This window comes from Ips typographus, linkage group LG1 (genome assembly GCF_016097725.1).
Source record: "Ips typographus isolate SLU linkage group LG1, UJ_Ityp_2.0, whole genome shotgun sequence".
In the NCBI taxonomy this organism is placed as follows: Eukaryota; Metazoa; Arthropoda; class Insecta; order Coleoptera; family Curculionidae; genus Ips; species Ips typographus.
Genome location: NC_138422.1, coordinates 18,594,935 through 18,612,135, shown reverse-complemented (window position 1 = coordinate 18,612,135; position 17,201 = coordinate 18,594,935). Strand labels below are relative to the sequence as shown.

At 35.3% G+C, this 17,201-nt stretch overlaps 1 protein-coding gene and 1 long non-coding RNA gene across 2 annotated transcripts in view; one reads left to right on the top strand and one right to left on the bottom strand.

Moving 5' to 3' along the window:
• LOC145740131 (acid sphingomyelinase-like phosphodiesterase 3b) overlaps nt 1-17,201 on the bottom strand; it is a 363,835-nt gene that overhangs the window by 252,850 nt on the left and 93,784 nt on the right. The window lies entirely within an intron of this gene.
• LOC145728338 (uncharacterized) lies at nt 10,213-11,136 on the top strand. Its single transcript, XR_014178060.1, has 2 exons — nt 10,213-10,508; nt 10,565-11,136. It is a non-coding gene; the product is annotated as an uncharacterized LOC145728338 (long non-coding RNA).

Below are 17,201 nucleotides of genomic sequence, written 5' to 3'. Positions count from 1 at the left end.
TTATAGTTCTTAGAACTTTCCAGGTACTACAAAAACTTAATTAGTAGTTGTAAACAAATACTTTAGATTAGTTAGATTTCGGATTTAACCCAAACTCAATATTTTTTTACTTTTAAGCACTCGATTGGGTTTTTAGGAAAGACAAACACTAAGTGGGCGGCATAACGGAGCGCCGACCATCGCTCTGACCATAGCATCGTACCCTAGCATCGTTCACAAAAACTAATAAACGCATAGTTTTAAATGTATATGGTCATAACGGAGCGCGAAGCAGCGCTCCGCGCATAGTTCGAAGCCAAGGCCTGGAACCATCGAACCGAGCTTAGTATTTTTTAGACCTTGCACCAAGGGGCATGCTCATTTAGTTTGTTTAAAAGGTAATCGAAAGCAGATATCTTCAATCTCATATATTCAAAAAAACGGTCCAAATCTTTTCTTAAGTCCTGATATAGATGATGAAATTCTCCATAACATAAAGAAACGTTTTTTGTTGAGTGGATGCACTGTTCTTTATTGTGATGGATTATACAGGTACCACATTTTAGCACTTGTGTTTCATAAAATGTCTTCCTCATCTGACAAAGAGGATAATCCATGTTTATCTCAGCCTCGTTACCGTTTAACAGGCGCAATGGCGCAAATTAGCGAAGGTCGAAGCTTCGTTATGACCACTCTTGAGCGAGGCTCAAAGCAAGGGTCTACAGTACCATGCTTTGGTCGGAGCGATGGTCCTAAGCGAGGGTCCCCGTTATGTCCGTACCCTTAGAGTAAGTTGAAATATTAATGTTGTTTCTGACTTTGAACATTGTTTTCAATATTGAATATGATGTCCATAATGTAGAAGGTTGCATTTGGATATTGGAAATTATAAGATAAAATATTGCAAAAGTTTGATTATATTATTAAACAGGAAGACTCAAAACTAAAATTGAACGAATTTTGACAAAATAAGTACACCATTGCTGATCAAATACATGCTGCAATTAGTCTATTATCGCACGCTGAAAATTGTCTGTGATGTCTATTTCATATCTTACAGTTGCGGAAAGTCTAGGATTCCAAATTCGTTCAGCCGATGGCAATTTCCTGCTTATCATTTATCTAAAAGAAATTGACCAATATGTAGGAGTAGAAAAAAAGTAGTTTGCTGCGATTATCAAATCACATGCTGTTACGTGGTGCTAAACAGAGTCAGGCATCCGCAGTCTGTTTAGACCTGTTTAATTCATGACCACTTGCAAATTCTAGGGTTTCATGTGTGGTTTTTGTCGGATATTGGTTAACGTCAGTCTTAGATGATATTTCGTTTGAAGTGTAAATTGACAGTTTCATTTTGAACTATTTATTCGTTTGGGAGATGGTACTTTTCACTACAGCCCTCTAACTGCTAAACCTTCTGGCCCATTTTGGCAGCTAAATATTCCAAAATAGATTTTTGAGTTTGGCTCGTCCAATTAATAAAATAATATAGCCTTTTTCAAAAAGCACAATTATTTCAATGCATTTCAAATGATAGGAGAACTTGTCCTGTTTGTTAGTGATCAAGTTTAGAGGGTTTACAAATTTCCAAAGACACCTATTATAGGATTACGAAACCGTAACGGATTAAAAGATAAACCATATTTTCTAATTTTGACCAAAAAGCGGTAAAAACCATCTTTTAAAGTGATTTAACACAAATATTCACTTTCATAGCACCTTGTATAAACAGTGACAACGACATGTTATGATGGATGTCGCCCATATGTTTCTACGGAAATGCATAAAAACAGGGAGTGATGAAATGAACTTTTCATAACTAGTTACATAAAGTGATACTTTACTCAGTGATACTGATACTTTATGTAACTAGTTACATAAAGTAAAACGTTTTGTCACTCTAATCAGTTTTGAAAAGTGTCACTTTATATGCCAAAATTAGAAAAACCATATTTTAAAATCCAATTATCCAGCAAATGTAGATACACCAAGCTCAAACAAAATACACAAAAGATATTAATGTTTAGACGTCAACTAATGTGTCAAATAAAAGCGCATCATTAACAGAAGGGTTCAACCTCGAAAGGGTCGAGTTGTATGAATATCAGAGCGGTAATAACGGAATGTGTCCACCTTGGCAACAACCCACGTCGAAAAGGCCAAATATTCGGGCAATTCGTCTTGCCTGGAGGTCAGACATGAGTAACCTGAGATGATGAATGGGACCGTCATCATTAAACTGCCTGAGCACTTTACGTAATGACTTGGCCGTTATTACAATCCCTAGTTTCGAAACTATTTCAAAACTAAATAGTCTAATATTACTTCAAATGCTTAGTATTACAATAATGTATAACTTTTTTTACGGCAATTTGTTTAGTTCAACGAGTAATGTGTAGTCAAAGTGCGTGCATGTATAAATTAAATTTAAAAACAAACTCACGAAAGAGTTTAAAGCCGCGTTCAAGGCTGTGTACGACGAATAACTGGCTACCCTTTTTTTAATAGAAAAATAGTACAATATTCCCTTTTTTTAAAAATGTAAAGTTATCTGCATGGGATGCTGCTGGCGTCTTCACTTTATTAATCGATATCAACCGTTAATCTCCTAAAGAGCTCTAATACCCGCGGTCTTTTGTGATTTACCACACGCTCACTGGTTTACCTAGCGAACTGAATTTAGTTTCAGCTACTTCAAACAAAAAGCTTACATTCGAATATTTCTGCATTAATTCCATTAGTTTCATTGATTCTGCGATTTATTTATTTTTTCAAAAACTTTTTTATAAAACACAAAATTAAGTAAATTTGATCTTTAAAGTAACACATAAAATAGGATTTAATGTTAAGTGTAGATGCACGGCCAGGGAGTAACCACATCGCTTATATAAGAGATATCAATTTGGATTGCCAAAATTTTGAAGCACTGCATCAAAAATACTAAATTATAACGTCAGTCTGTGATAATGCAATAGAAAAATTCATTAGCACTAAGTGACCAAATCCACTTGGTCCGATTATTCAATCGCATTTAAATAAGCTTGATTCAATCATCTCTATAGAGGGTGGTCCAAATTTATTGTAGGATACTTAAAGGGTAGAAAATACATAAAAATTCATATACACTATGGAGGAAAAGTGTCCCCTATTGGAGCTAGCGAGCTATACAGGGTGTCCCACGACGAAAGACATCGATTGATATTGGAAAAAGTATAAATAGGAGAGTTTTGAAAATTAGGCAGGATACTGATGTGGGCATGCCCAATCTAACTAAAATATGGTTGCACTTCCGTTTATACCGGAAGTCGATCACAACTTTCTTATTTTAAATAGAACACCCTATATATTATTACATATTTGGATCTCTAGCCGTTTTCGAAATATTTAATGTTTTTCCAAAAAAGTGACAGTTGCAACGCTCAACATATTTTTGTACTCTGTCAAAACCGTATTTCATTTTGCAATGAAACTTTGGGTTATTGTAAATAAAGGACCGTTTTATTAAACTGAGGGTGCGTAATCACTCATTTGTATACAGGGTCGTCAAAAAAAAATCATAAACTTGCCACTAAAAAAAATGAAAAATCTCAAGTTTTTTAAATAGAAACCCACATTTTTTATGACGGAATCATTTTGAGCATTAAAAATTACTATACGTTTCAATTTACTTGTCTATACCTAAATCCAACCCATTTCGTTTTATTTGAGAATAAACATTTTTTTATTATGCTGCACGGTTGGGATTATGTGGTGTTCTAGTTGGTCATGCTTTTGACACACGGTGATATTGGAGACCTGCAGGGCATGTTAATAACACTAGTTTTGAGTGTTTTAACAACTGCAAATACGCCGTCGCGGTTACGTTATTCAAACCAAGATTACTTAAATCTGTTTATTATTTACGGAGAATGTGATAAAGTTGCGAGTAGAACATGTGAGGTATTTGCCGCTCGTTATCCAGAAAAACCAAAGCCATCACCAAAAGCTGTCAAGCAAATAATTGAAAATTTTAAGAATACCGGATCTGTGAAGAGAAAAGCTATTAAAACAAAACCAATCCTTAATAAAACAAATGTAGAAATTGCAATTTTGGGCTATTTTGTTGCAAATCCAACTTCGGCAATAAGACAAGTTTCCGTAGAATCAGGCATATCCAAAAGCTCAATTCAAAGGATCCTGAAGAAACATAAATTTCACCCTTTTTCATTTAAATTAGTGCAACACTTAAAAGAGGTTGAATTTCTGAAGAGAGTGGTTTTTAGTGAGTTTTTGCTGACTAGTCACTATGGAGAAGAATTGTTTTTGAATAATATTATTTAGAGCGACGAGGCCAAATTCACTAAAAATGGAATGTTCAATAGACACAATTCATACTACTGGTGTGACATAAATCCACATGTAATTAGAGAGAGAAATTTTCAAGAAATCTGTAATTTTTATAATAAAAAATGTTTATTCTCAAATAAAACGAAATGGGTTGGATTTAGGTATAGGCAAGTAAATTGAAACTAGTAGTAATTTTTAATGCTCAAAATGATTCCGTCATAAAAAATGTGGGTTTCTATTTAAAAAACTTGAGATTTTTCATTTTTTTTAGTGGCAAGTTTATGATATTTTTTTTGACGACCCTGTATACAAATGAGCCATTACGCACCCTCAGTTTAATCAAACGATCCTTTATTTACAATAACCCAAAGTTTCATTGCAAAATGAAATACGGTTTTAACATAGTACAAAAATATGCTGAGCGTTGCAACTGTCACTTTTTTAGAAAAACATCAAATATTTCGAAAACGGCTAGAGATAGGCATAGGGCATTCTATACAAAAGTTGGTTTGAATTTTGTGAGGAATCCAAATATGTAATAATATATAGGGTGTTCTATTTAAAATAAGAAAGTTGTGATCGACTTCCGGTATAAACGAAAGTGCAACCATCTTGAAAATATTTTAGTTAGATTGGGCATGCCCACATCAGTATCCTGCCTAATTTTCAAAACTCTCCTATTTATACTTTTTCCTATATCAATCGATGTCTTTCATCGTGGGACACCCTGTATAAGCTTGTGTCCCAAAAAAGAGTTTTATATGTTTAATGACTAAACAAAAACAAAGCTTTCAAAAAGGAACACGATAGTCATATTTAACCTGTAGGTACTTAGATATAGGATCTGCCACATAACTCTGCGTGCACATCATAGACAATCATGTCAAGTCTATAATCAAAAGCAAGTTTTGCTAGCCACCGTGTTGGTAAACGTAGTAGATGCTGCTGGACAATCTCATTTATGTCGTGCGTTGCTTGACAATGCTTCAAAGTCTAATTTTGTGTCCAGTAAATTTGCAAATAAGTTGTCTTTATCTAAGTTTGAAACAAATATTTCAGTCACTGGCATAGACGAAGCAAATGTCAGAGTTTCACAAGGTTGAACACTTCAAGTTTGTTCCTTTGAGACGAATATCAGTGTTTCCATTCAATGTTACATATTACCAAAGAGAACAAATAAACCACCACTTTTTATTGAGCCATAATTTGATTAGAATCCCTTGTAAAATTTCATTGTCTGATCCTAAATTCTACTTGTCGCAAGACATGCTAATAGGTGCCGAAGTTTTTTGGAGAATCCTGTGCAAAGGGTACTTTATAAGTCAGGTGTCTGATTGAAACTCCCAACAAATTGCAGATTGTCACCTTGTTAGTCAAACTGAAATACAAGTTCAACTTAAAACATTTTGGGACTTGGAAGAAGTTGCAACAAGATGTCCTTGGTGTCAAGAAGAACAGATGGCAGAACAACATTTTATTGATACTGTTCGTCGAAGTGAAGATGGTCGGTTTGTGGTTTCCATTCCGCTTAAAGAATCTATTTCTAAGTTAGGTCATTCCAGAGATGGACCGCAAAGCAGTTTTTTTCGTTATAAAAAAGTATTGACAGTTTATGAGCAGTTACTTGTTACTTTTTCAACCTTCTGATGGTCAAACAAACTTTTATTGACTTCTTCATGGAGTTTTGAGAGAAGATAGTTCCATCACAACACTTCTTGTGGTATCTCTTAAAACTTAATTCAGTTGGTTGGACCTATATAGTTCAAGAAGACTTAGTATCTATATAACTAAGATTCAGACAGCATTCCTTTGTGATTAATGCAGACATTTGTAAAATGTACTATAGTAGCCGTTGAGTTTAAACTTCTTCAGTTGATTTTGTGGAGATTAAGTTCAGATCAGGAACTTCGTTCATACTTCCTAAATGCAGTCGTCTACGGCACAGCAAGTGCATCTGTTTTGTCAGTTGACTCTAGATCATCTGCAATCAAATCCTCTTGCAGCCAACGCTTTAAAAAAGGACTTTTAGGTTGACGATATTCTTTCCGGTTCTGATTCAGTTAGTGAAGCCATCGAAATAAGAAAATCAAGTCAGCTCAGCAAAATTGTATCATAAAACAACTTGGTACCGACTTAGATATCAATTGGAAATTTATTGCTGCGTATTCTGCACATCACGGAGGCATTTGGGAGGCCGGGATAAAATGCGCTAAAAGGCATTTAATGAAAATTCTGTTAAATCTTCTTTTCAAGCCAACCTTTGAATACTTTTTACAATTCTTTATCAAGCAGAATGTATGTTAAATAGTCGACCTTCGCCGCGATCATCGAGTGATTCTAACGATTTGTGCGCTTTGACTCCGTCGTACTTTTTGATCGGTCGAGAATTGTCGTATTTACCATATCCTAACATGCCCCAGTAAACCGATTAGCATTGTACGAGAAACTTGAGAAAATCAAGCAGCAGTTCTGGCACAAATGGTCTGTTGAGTATATTCGTCAACTTCAGCAACGCCAAAAATGGAAGATAAATTTAGCTGTTGGAGAACTGGTCTTGGTTCATGATAATGACTTACCATCGTTTCGTTGGAAACTTGGACGTGTAAGTAAAGTGCACACGGGCACAGATGGTGTTGTACAAGTTACAACGGTCAAAACCGCGTATGGCACAATTAAACAAGTAGTCGTAAAACTTGCGCCATTGCCTATGGATACTAGTATGTAACCAAGGGTTAATGATTGCAAGTGGCTGTTCCCTATCTACATAGCGTTACTTAGAATAAGGTTATGGTTAAGCATTACATCAAAGAATAGCTATTTAACAAGAAGGGACATCTGGCATAATTCCTTTGATGTTGGGGTGATGTTTTTAGCAGACCTCGGTTTGTCTTTGGTAGGAAACATGTTGCCGGTTGTTTCTTATCTTTTTTCATTTTGAAGAAAAAATTGGATTTTAATTTTTGAAGTGAATAAACTAATTTCTTATAATCATGTTTACTTATTTGAGTCAAAGTGTTTTAGGTTTGCCTCTTAATCAATGGAAAAAAACAATCCTTACTAACTATTATCAACTTTAAACTGATGTTTTAATACAATTATTTGATGTGGTCTGAGATATAGCAACGTTTTTCAACAACCTGAACGATCAACCAATAAAACTCCTGATATTCAACGATCAAAGCCGATATCAGTCGATTGTTTCTTAACTTTGGTAGGAAGAGTCCGTCTCTTTCTAAATCGCTTTCTCGTTTCAACTGTCTCTTCTTGTTAAATAGCTATTCATTGACTACATGTTAAACTTTTCCTTTGACATATTAGTACTGGTTTGTAAGTAGCCTTTCAAGGTGGGAGCATGTTGAACGGTATAAATCAGCATGTTCATATTGGCAACTCCGCATAAAAACCATACAAATACATCGCGTGATTCCATATCCGTTCAGTCAGCAATTGCCTACTTGCGTTGTCTAAACTATTAAGAAATTAACCAATATCTATGTGGAAGTAACAAAATATATTTTACCATGTTCTAATATTAAGATAAAAGAATGGTGAGGTTTTGTTTTTTGTTTATCAATTCCAATCCTCTGACCGGTTTCGCCGTATTACGGCTCATCAGAGAGGCTATAGGGCTTGATAACCAAAAAACAAAACCTTCTTTCCAGTATAGTCAACTGGATGCCAGAAATGATAGTTGTTGTGCAACATCTGGTGACATCTGTACTCAATTCTATGAGTTAGAAAGTACAGATGGCGTTCCCAAATCTAGGAACAGCACCATTAATGCCGCATCATTCGGTAAACACCGATCTGATTGGTTGAAAATGGTGAGATTTTGTTTTTGTTTATCATCCCAATCCTCTGACCGGTTTCGCCGTATTACGGCTCATCAGAGAGGCTATAGGGCTTGATAACCAAAAAACAAAACCTTCTTTCCAGTATAGTCAACTGGATGCCAGAAATGATAGTTGTTGTGCAACATCTGGTGACATCTGTACTCAACTCTATGAGAGAAAGTACAGATGGCGTTCCCAAATCTAGGGGATCTCTATCTTTTCAACCAATCAGATCGGTGTTTACCGAATGATGCGGCATTAATGGTGCTGTTCCCAGATTTGGGAACGCCATCTGTCCTTTCTAACTCATAGAGTTGAGTACAGATGTCACCAGATGTTGCACAACAACTATCATTTCTGGCATCCAGTTGACTATACTGGAAAGAAGGTTTTGTTTTTTGGTTATCAAGCCCTATAGCCTCTCTGATGAGCCGTAATACGGCGAAACCGGTCAGAGGATTGGGATTGATAAAGAAAAAACAAAACCTCACCATTTTCAACTAATCAGATCGGTGTTTACCGATTGATGCGGCATTAATGGTGCTGTTCCTAGATTTGGGAACGCCATCTGTACTTTCTAACTCATAGAGTTGAGTACAGATGTCACCAGATGTTGCACAACAACTAATATTAAGATAACTTTTACTATTTCAGTATTCTGTGGAAGTACATTTTAATTTTAATGCAAAACTAATAACAACTTTCTATCAAAACAAACTTTACGACCACAAAACTTTATCTTACTATAGATATTGAAATATTCATGCCATCATTTTTCAGCTAAAACTAACTAAAAAGTTGCATCATATTTATTTTACGGTTGTATTATAAAGTCATTATCTCGGTTCCTCTACTCGACATCTTATCGATTCTAAAACTTAATCACGCTATTCTCATATATCACACAGGCCACGTAATATGGCGGGTTTGATCCCCCTAAATGGACTGAAACGTGGGATTCATTGTTTTAGGCAAAGCTGCATTCTGCATTTAAATGCAGACCATGATGAAAATCAACATCGCCAAAGTGCATTTTAATGGAACGACGGATTTTGCGATACCGTGATGGGATCTCTTTCGAAGTGCTAGATAAAAAGTATGTGATTTATCGTGACGGGTTTTAGTGAGATCGGTTATGAGTGGCGTTTGGTCGATCCGTTTCCATTTCAATCCGCAAATAGTTTAAGTTTGGTATTTAAAACTGGTAACCGAAAAGTTTTGTAATCCTCCGAGACAAATTTGGAACGTCTAAGCTGACCGAAACATAATTTTCCAGTAAAGTTAAATGTTTACCTTAATTAACTAGTTTATTAGGGGGGTCCTTTAGTGAATATTTGAATTTGAAATTAAATTTAGAAAGGTTTTCTTAATAAATTCAGGAAGATTGCGGTAAAGGGGTCGGTTAACGACTGTTTCTGCGGGTGATGAGAAATTTGTATTTACCATTTTTTTAGAACCATTATTCACATAAACAAATTTTCAATATTAAATTAATGTATGCATTTGATATCTGATAAGCGACATTAGCAATAGCTCTAATTTGCTGCACATTTTCAACTCGATGTTATTTCTATTTTAATATACTAATTGAATATAGTATAGTTTTTTACTTGCCTGTCAATTTTCAATGTAATATTATTAAATTAGCTCATTAATATAAAATAAACTGCAACATTACCATTTTTCGATTCTGCTACTTGGTCTCGTCAATTTTTGTTTTAGATTAGACTTTGCCGTTTTCAAGATATTTTCCATTAAACATTGAAATTTTCAAGAGTTGAAAGTCTGTAACAGGCAAACGATAACTCATATTTCAATATTTTTAAACAGCTATTTTCATAAAACTGTTTACTTGTTCTTGAACGTTTTTAACATAAAAGCAATAGGAATAAAAGTACGGGATGAAACAGAAGAAGTAACAGCTATTGTTTCAACTAGTTAATTTGCATATACCAGGTGTCCAAGAGCACCCTGGACATAGGAGATTAACATGGGAAAATGGTTTTGAATTTTTTGCGCCTGTACGGTTCAATTAATGGAAAAACGCTTTAGATAAAAGTTGTATAGCACATTTTCGGCTATCAACTCGTAATTTTTTCAATACCGTAGATTTGACCATTAAGACAAAAAACGGATCTAAAATTCGGAAATTTTAAATCTCCCGCCAAGCGGTCGTTAAGGAAAGTTTATATCCGGCCGTGCTACCAACCTTTCAAAATCATAACAAATCGCTGTCAGTCATTCTGTAATCAAAACATTCAAAACACGTTTATTTAGTAATAATTTTGAGTTACTACCCACATACTGCGAAGAAAATACAAATAAATCGTGATAAAAACACTTTATCAGTAGCCACAGCCCAAAAATCTGGTAAGTTGCATTCATAACCTCATTCAATGTCTCTATTAAACTTATTTACTTTGTAGCAAAATTCTTAAAGAAAACACTGGTTTTGCTTGCAAATATTTAATGAGGATGACCGAATCACCTATCTCAAGCCTCTTCATAACACTACCAAACGATTTAAAGTGATGAAAACAGTGGACAATAAAGATCTTTGAAGATAAGTTTCCTACTGTACAGGGACAACAACAAAGGGGCCAAATACTTCCTTCAAAAGTGGTGTGATTTAGTTTCAAACCTCATGGACTATCATCAGCGAGGGTCTTCACCAGTGTTGCAACTAAAACTTAAAATGATTCAGTGTTGATATCTGACTTAAATCTCAAAATTTGATGTGCTTGTGAAATGTGAATAATCTTAAACTGGCTATAAAACCTCTGAGAAACCCCTTCTAAGAAGAGAATATGGACTTACACAGTCAAATTATCAGTCAGGTGACAAAACTTTTTGTATATGGGTAGGTATTGTCGAAAAACCAACTTTTCAATTGAGCTATCTACATGAGCTGTTCTATTCTAGGTTTAGGTATTAACATTATAATTGTGTTCTTTTTTCCACACACTCAATTGTTCCAAATAAAACTTTGTACACTGAACATTTGTATTAATTATTTATTCACAGTTCAAGGTACAGTATACATTTTCTTCAAGTGAAAAACTTAGGTACAATAGGTGACAAAGAAAACTGGTCTTACCACATAAACAGTGATTGTTCCACAGATTGAGTGTGAGTGGGTGAACCTTTCACCATACAAGCTATGCTAAAAACAACTTTGTCTTACTAACCTAATGTTTGTTTGGATAATAGTGGAGTTCCAAATTAGCAAAGGTAGGTGAAATGTAGTGATTGAAAGTCTCTAAAGAGAAACAATTTGCTTCTAATTCAATACACCATGTCACAGGACATACCTTTACTAATCAAATGTGAACTCGAGTTACACATTACTTGCAAATAAACTATGTTTGATTAGTAGACATTTTACAAGTATCCTTGTAGGTGAATGATGTTCAAGTTAACTAATGGAGCTAATTAAATATCAGTACTTACCTTACCCTGTAGAGATGGGAAAAAACATTGACAATCAGTTATGAAAAATGCCTTTTTATTAACATCATACAATGTAAAACCACTTAAACACTATGGTGTGTTGATAACACTACAAAACAGAAGGATACAATAAAACTATCAGTCACATAGGTCACTAAATTGCACCACTTTTGAGGGAAGTATTTACCCTCTTTTGTGGTCCCTGTATAGTAAAGCAACTTATCTTCAAACATCTGCAGGCCTTCCTAGTCCATTGTTTTTATCACTTTAAATCGTTTGGTAGTGTTATAAAGAGGCTTGAGATAGGTGATTCGGTCATCTTCATTAAATATTTGCAAGCAAAACCAGTGTTTTCTTAAAGAATTTTACTACAAAGTAAATAAGTTTAGTAGAGACATTGAATGAGGTTATGAACGCAACTTACCAGATTTTTGGACTGTTGCACCTGATAAAGTGTTTTTATCATGATTTATTTGTATTTTCTTCGCAGTATATGGGTAGTAACTCAAAATTATTACTAAATAAACTTGTTTTGAGAATGTTTTGATTACAGAATGACTGACAACGATTTGTTATGATTTTGAAAGGTTGGTAGCACGACCGGATATAAACTTTCTTAACGACCGCTTGGCGGGAGATTTAAAATTTCCGAATTTCAGATCCATTTTTCGTCTTAATGGTCAAATCTACGGTATTGAAAAAATTACAAGTAGATAGCTGAAAATGTGCTCTACAACTTTTATCTAAAGCGTTTTTCCATTAAATGAACCGTACAGGCGCAAAAAAATCAAAACCGTTTTCCCATGTTAATCTCCTATGTCCAGGGTGCTCTTGGACACCTGGTATAACTATTTTATATTATAATTAATATTTAGACTAATGTTTTGCTAACAAATCGACTATTTTTATGAAATATCTAAGAAACGGTCGAATATAGGTATAGAAAACTATCAACACTAATTACTAGCCTTTTTGCGAGGAATTCAAAAATGAGATTAGAAACAGGGTGTTCCATTTGAAAATCAAAAGTTGGTGTTCTTTCCGACTGATCTGGCAACACCGCAAAGTCCAAAATATTTTAGATAGAGAGTTTGGACCAAACCTTAGGCTACACGCCAAATTAAAATATATATATTAGGATAAACTTAAAAAACTTAATAGCTGAAATACTCATAATTATTGCTTGAAAATAAAATTAATAAATTATACATATTTGTTTCCATTTTATTCGTTTTAAGAAATAAGCGGCACCAAAATTAAAACAATAAGTATGACACTTTTAGTGGAAATCTCGTTTTACCATAGTAGAGTTCTACTTTATCTGATGCCACTGGACTAATTGACTTAATAGTTTGAGTTACATAATAGAAAATTTACGTGATTATCTCAAAGGCAACCGATCTCTGTGAACATAAACCAAAGGAATCTTTCACAGGTATCAAGGATCCGTTAATTACGTTTAGTCAAGTTTATAAGTTGAGGTTATTGGAGTGAGCTTTTGTGTCTTGTTATGAAGCATACCAAATTAAAGTTCAGTCAATCAGTTTTGCTCAAAGTAACACTGTTTGAGAACATTTGTTTAAAATTTAAACCCAAACTTTCAAACACACTTTGCCACAGCACAATCAGCTTTATATGGCAGAGTAAACACACTTTTTGGGATCGAATCAGCTTGTATTAAGACCCATTAATGGCTTAATTCATACGTATTTTTTTATGTACTAAAAATGTAATGTAACTAAAAATGCACGGCTTATAAGCAATGTAATGTTTCTGTTTTGCTTCTCCAAGTGCCTATCCGGTCCAGATGTTATCTATCAGCATAGCTATTACTACTTTGTTGACAGCGAGTTAGATAAGTTCTACTAATGATTTGTCAAACCACGTTCGAAGATTTGCCAACCAAGATTTCTTCAGTCAGGTGCTCTTTTGCTGCTAATTTTGATTTGATTTTCTGTAGCAACCCGTATCTATTTGGGTTCCTCATTATGTGGCCAAAATACTGCATTTTCCGATACAACAACAGCTCTAGTTTTTTCTACATCCGTCCCATCACGTCTGCGTTGCTAATTTTTTCTGTCCAAAATAGTTACAATATCTTTCTATCCAGCCTGGTATTCTCCTTAATAAGTGTTCAGTTATGTCATACAGAAGAATCGAAAAAACGTAACAACGCAAGAGTCTAAGCTTCATGTCTAACGATAGATTAAGGTTTTAAAAAGCGAGCTCATTTTAATAAACACGGAGCGGGCCTTTTCGATCGTACGACATCGTGTATTTCTTGAGAGTAGTATCATCTTTGGTTCTTTGTCCACTTCCGCCATGTCTCTCATCTCGCGAGGAGTTTGGCTTTTTGTTCATTTCCAACCCGTTCTGTAAGAGCTAATCCTTGAAGGTTATCTGCAAACATAATGATATCATCTGCATTTCTTATGTTATTAAGTTTAGTACCGTTTATAGTAAATCCTTCCTCAACTTTGTCGAGGCTTCTTGAAAGACCTATTCTGAGTAGGTACACGTTAAATAAGTTTGGTAACAAAATAAATACAGTCTTGCCTCACTTATCCCTGTATATCTATTTGTTTTGTGTAATTACCATCAATTGACAAATATGCCATCTGGTTCCAATATAAGCCTAATGTTACATTCTACAAATGCACTGAATGATTTCTGTATTCTGTATGTATGTTCAGTTCCAATGATGATGGAGTTCTAGAGGGTAGGCCGTTGTTCGACGCGCCTGTAAACATAACGCAGATTACCACAGAAATTTCGTGGACAACCTTATAATAACTGTAAAAGTATGTTATTCCAAGAGAGGTGTTATTTTGATATTCAAAGAAAAATATCATTTTTTGAGATAAATGATCGGATGTTTATTTCATTATAAAAAGAAAGGTATGCCGTTAATAATGGAAAACAACATCAGCCAAATGACCACCACGACTACGCCTACAGGATAGTATCTTTTTCATTAAGTTTTCCATAACCAAATCGCAAAGTAGCTGTGCTATATGTACTCGATCGATAGCCTCACGAAATCCATCTTTGAGGTTTTGAATCGACGCTGGGCTGTTGGCGTAGACCTTATCTTTCACGTGGCCCCAAAGGAAGAAGTCGCAAGGTGTTAAACCACAAGATCTCGGTGGCCAATTGTGATCACCTCTTCGAGAGATAAAACGGTCCGAAAACTTTTCCCGTAAAAGATCAATGGTTTCATGCACTTGTTTTATTCTTCAAATCACTAACTTGTCCCAACAGCTCAAATTATTCCATCAATTTCTGTATTGCTGTCTGACAATAAGGTTCACGGCCACCCAAAAATGTACGAGTTTTACGAACCGTCTCTGCCAAATGTTCGCGATTTTTATAGTGAAATTAAATAATTTCAATGCGTTGTTGGCGTAGTTTCTACTTCTTAGAACGATCTACAACTATTTTGACTATAACATTCCGAAAATTTTCTGCCGCACCACGCACCTCATCCAGCGACAATCGGTCCCATTTCCGACGCAGTGACCGCTGCAGCGACTCCAAAGTTTTGTGACGTGTAGCACAGGTCCTGTTCTCCAAAATAGATCACACACTGTAGTCCATCGGATTTAGATCTGGCGAGTAGGGTGGCCATTCCTTCGACGAAATGAAATCCGGAAAATGGATCCGGCACCAGTCCTGAGTCGCTTTTGTTTTGTGGGCCGGAGCGGAGTGCTGTTGGAAAGTCCAATCTGCATCGCCAAAGTGCTGCTAAGCCCACGGAAGTACGACGGCATCAAGAATGTCACGGCGGTAGACGTCCTTGTTTTGTTGATTTTGATCCCCTGTTCCACGAAAACGAGGGGGGTCTTGCCGCTGGCGCAAATTCCGGCCCAAACCATAACAGCCGCGGGATTTTGGCGATGTTCGACGATGGCCGAAGTGCCCGAGACCTCCACACACCAGCTCCTATCGTTCTGGTGATTGTGGGCTTGTTCAAGGGTGAACAGCTTCTCATTTGAGAAGAGGATTTTGTCCCACTGAAGGGGAGGGTGGCGACGAAGGAGTCGTTTGCATTTTTTCATTCCCGATTAATACCAGTCTCACGAGCGATTTTTCGCATGGAGACCCTCGGATTTCGCCTGACTCGTTACGAGCTCTCGGTTCTTAGCGGTTCTAACGGTGCGCTTTCTGCCACTTCCTGGATGGCGACCAGTATGGCCGAGCTCTTCCAACCGCTTGATGTTTCGTCGGACGTTAGATTTGTCGATGCCGAGCATTCGCGTAATATCGATCGGACGCTTTTCCAACTCATGTAAAGCCAACATTTTTTCTCTCAAGTTTGACATCTTAATAAAGTCGCTTAAAAGTACTGAATAAAATTAAAACATAACTTATATGTAGTATTTTTAACGAAGAATCAAATAAAAATCTCCAGCAATTTCAAACTTAATAGACTTTCATGTCACATTCGTGACAATTTCGTTGACATTTTTTTATTGTCACCCGGTAACAGAAAAAATTGCTTAAAAATAAAATAAAGTGTACTCGAATATAAAAACAGTCAACAAACTGTGTTAAATAAACTCCAATTGCCATTATCTCATTTAAGTACTATTAAAATGAATTCAAAACTGAACGACGATGTAAACAATTCATGCTAGCAATTAGACCGATGTCAACAAAAAAGGCCGGACAATAATGTCATTAATTTATTTAACCCAATTTTCAATTGCAGTTTCACAACCTAATAGAATATGATGTCGATTCTGTTAATTTGCTAAACACAATATATGAAATAAATTAGCTGTTAACAACTGTATTGTATTACGATTTAGATATATCATATTTGTAGACAGTGAATGGGATAATTGTTAATCTCATCAGATTATTTTATCTGTAAAATTTAGAATTTTGAAATAAAAATACAATGAATAGTTTTTGAAATAAAGATTTTATTATCACGAACTTTTTATGCAGTGCATGCAGTGACACCATATAAATGTAAATTAGGTGCAAAGTTTTGTCAATACCGTACAGATTGAACCTGAAAAAAAAAATAAGAAGGAAATAATTTTTCTGTCTTTCATTTTCCTATTCATAATAAGAAAGAACTTGTGACCATCTTAAAAAAAATAATTTATTTACACAGCGTGTTTTAAGACACGTCGATATAAGAGTATCTTAGCAAGTTTTGAAAACTGAGCATTATAGTAAATTCCGCATGCCCAATCCATCTAAAATATTTTGAATGTTATGGCACACAATGGTTGTAATGGAAATAGGTACTAACTTACTTATTTAAATGGAATATTATTATTTTATCAGACTATGAATCGTTAGTGCCATAGGAGGCCCTACCTATGAGATAGCAAAGTAACTTACAACACTCCTTCAACCAAAAATAGGAAAGACGGACAGCTTCGTCATAGACTCAGCACATTTTGTGGACAAATTGCATGCCTTAACTTTATCTCCAGGTGTTGTGAGTTTTGATCTTGTTTCTTTATTCACTATGGTACCCATCAAAACGGCTATGGAACAGATAGAACGAGATTTTCCACTGGACATCGCCAAATTATTCAGACACTACCTAACCACCGACTTACTTCCAATGGCAGGGTGAATTCTTCGAACAGA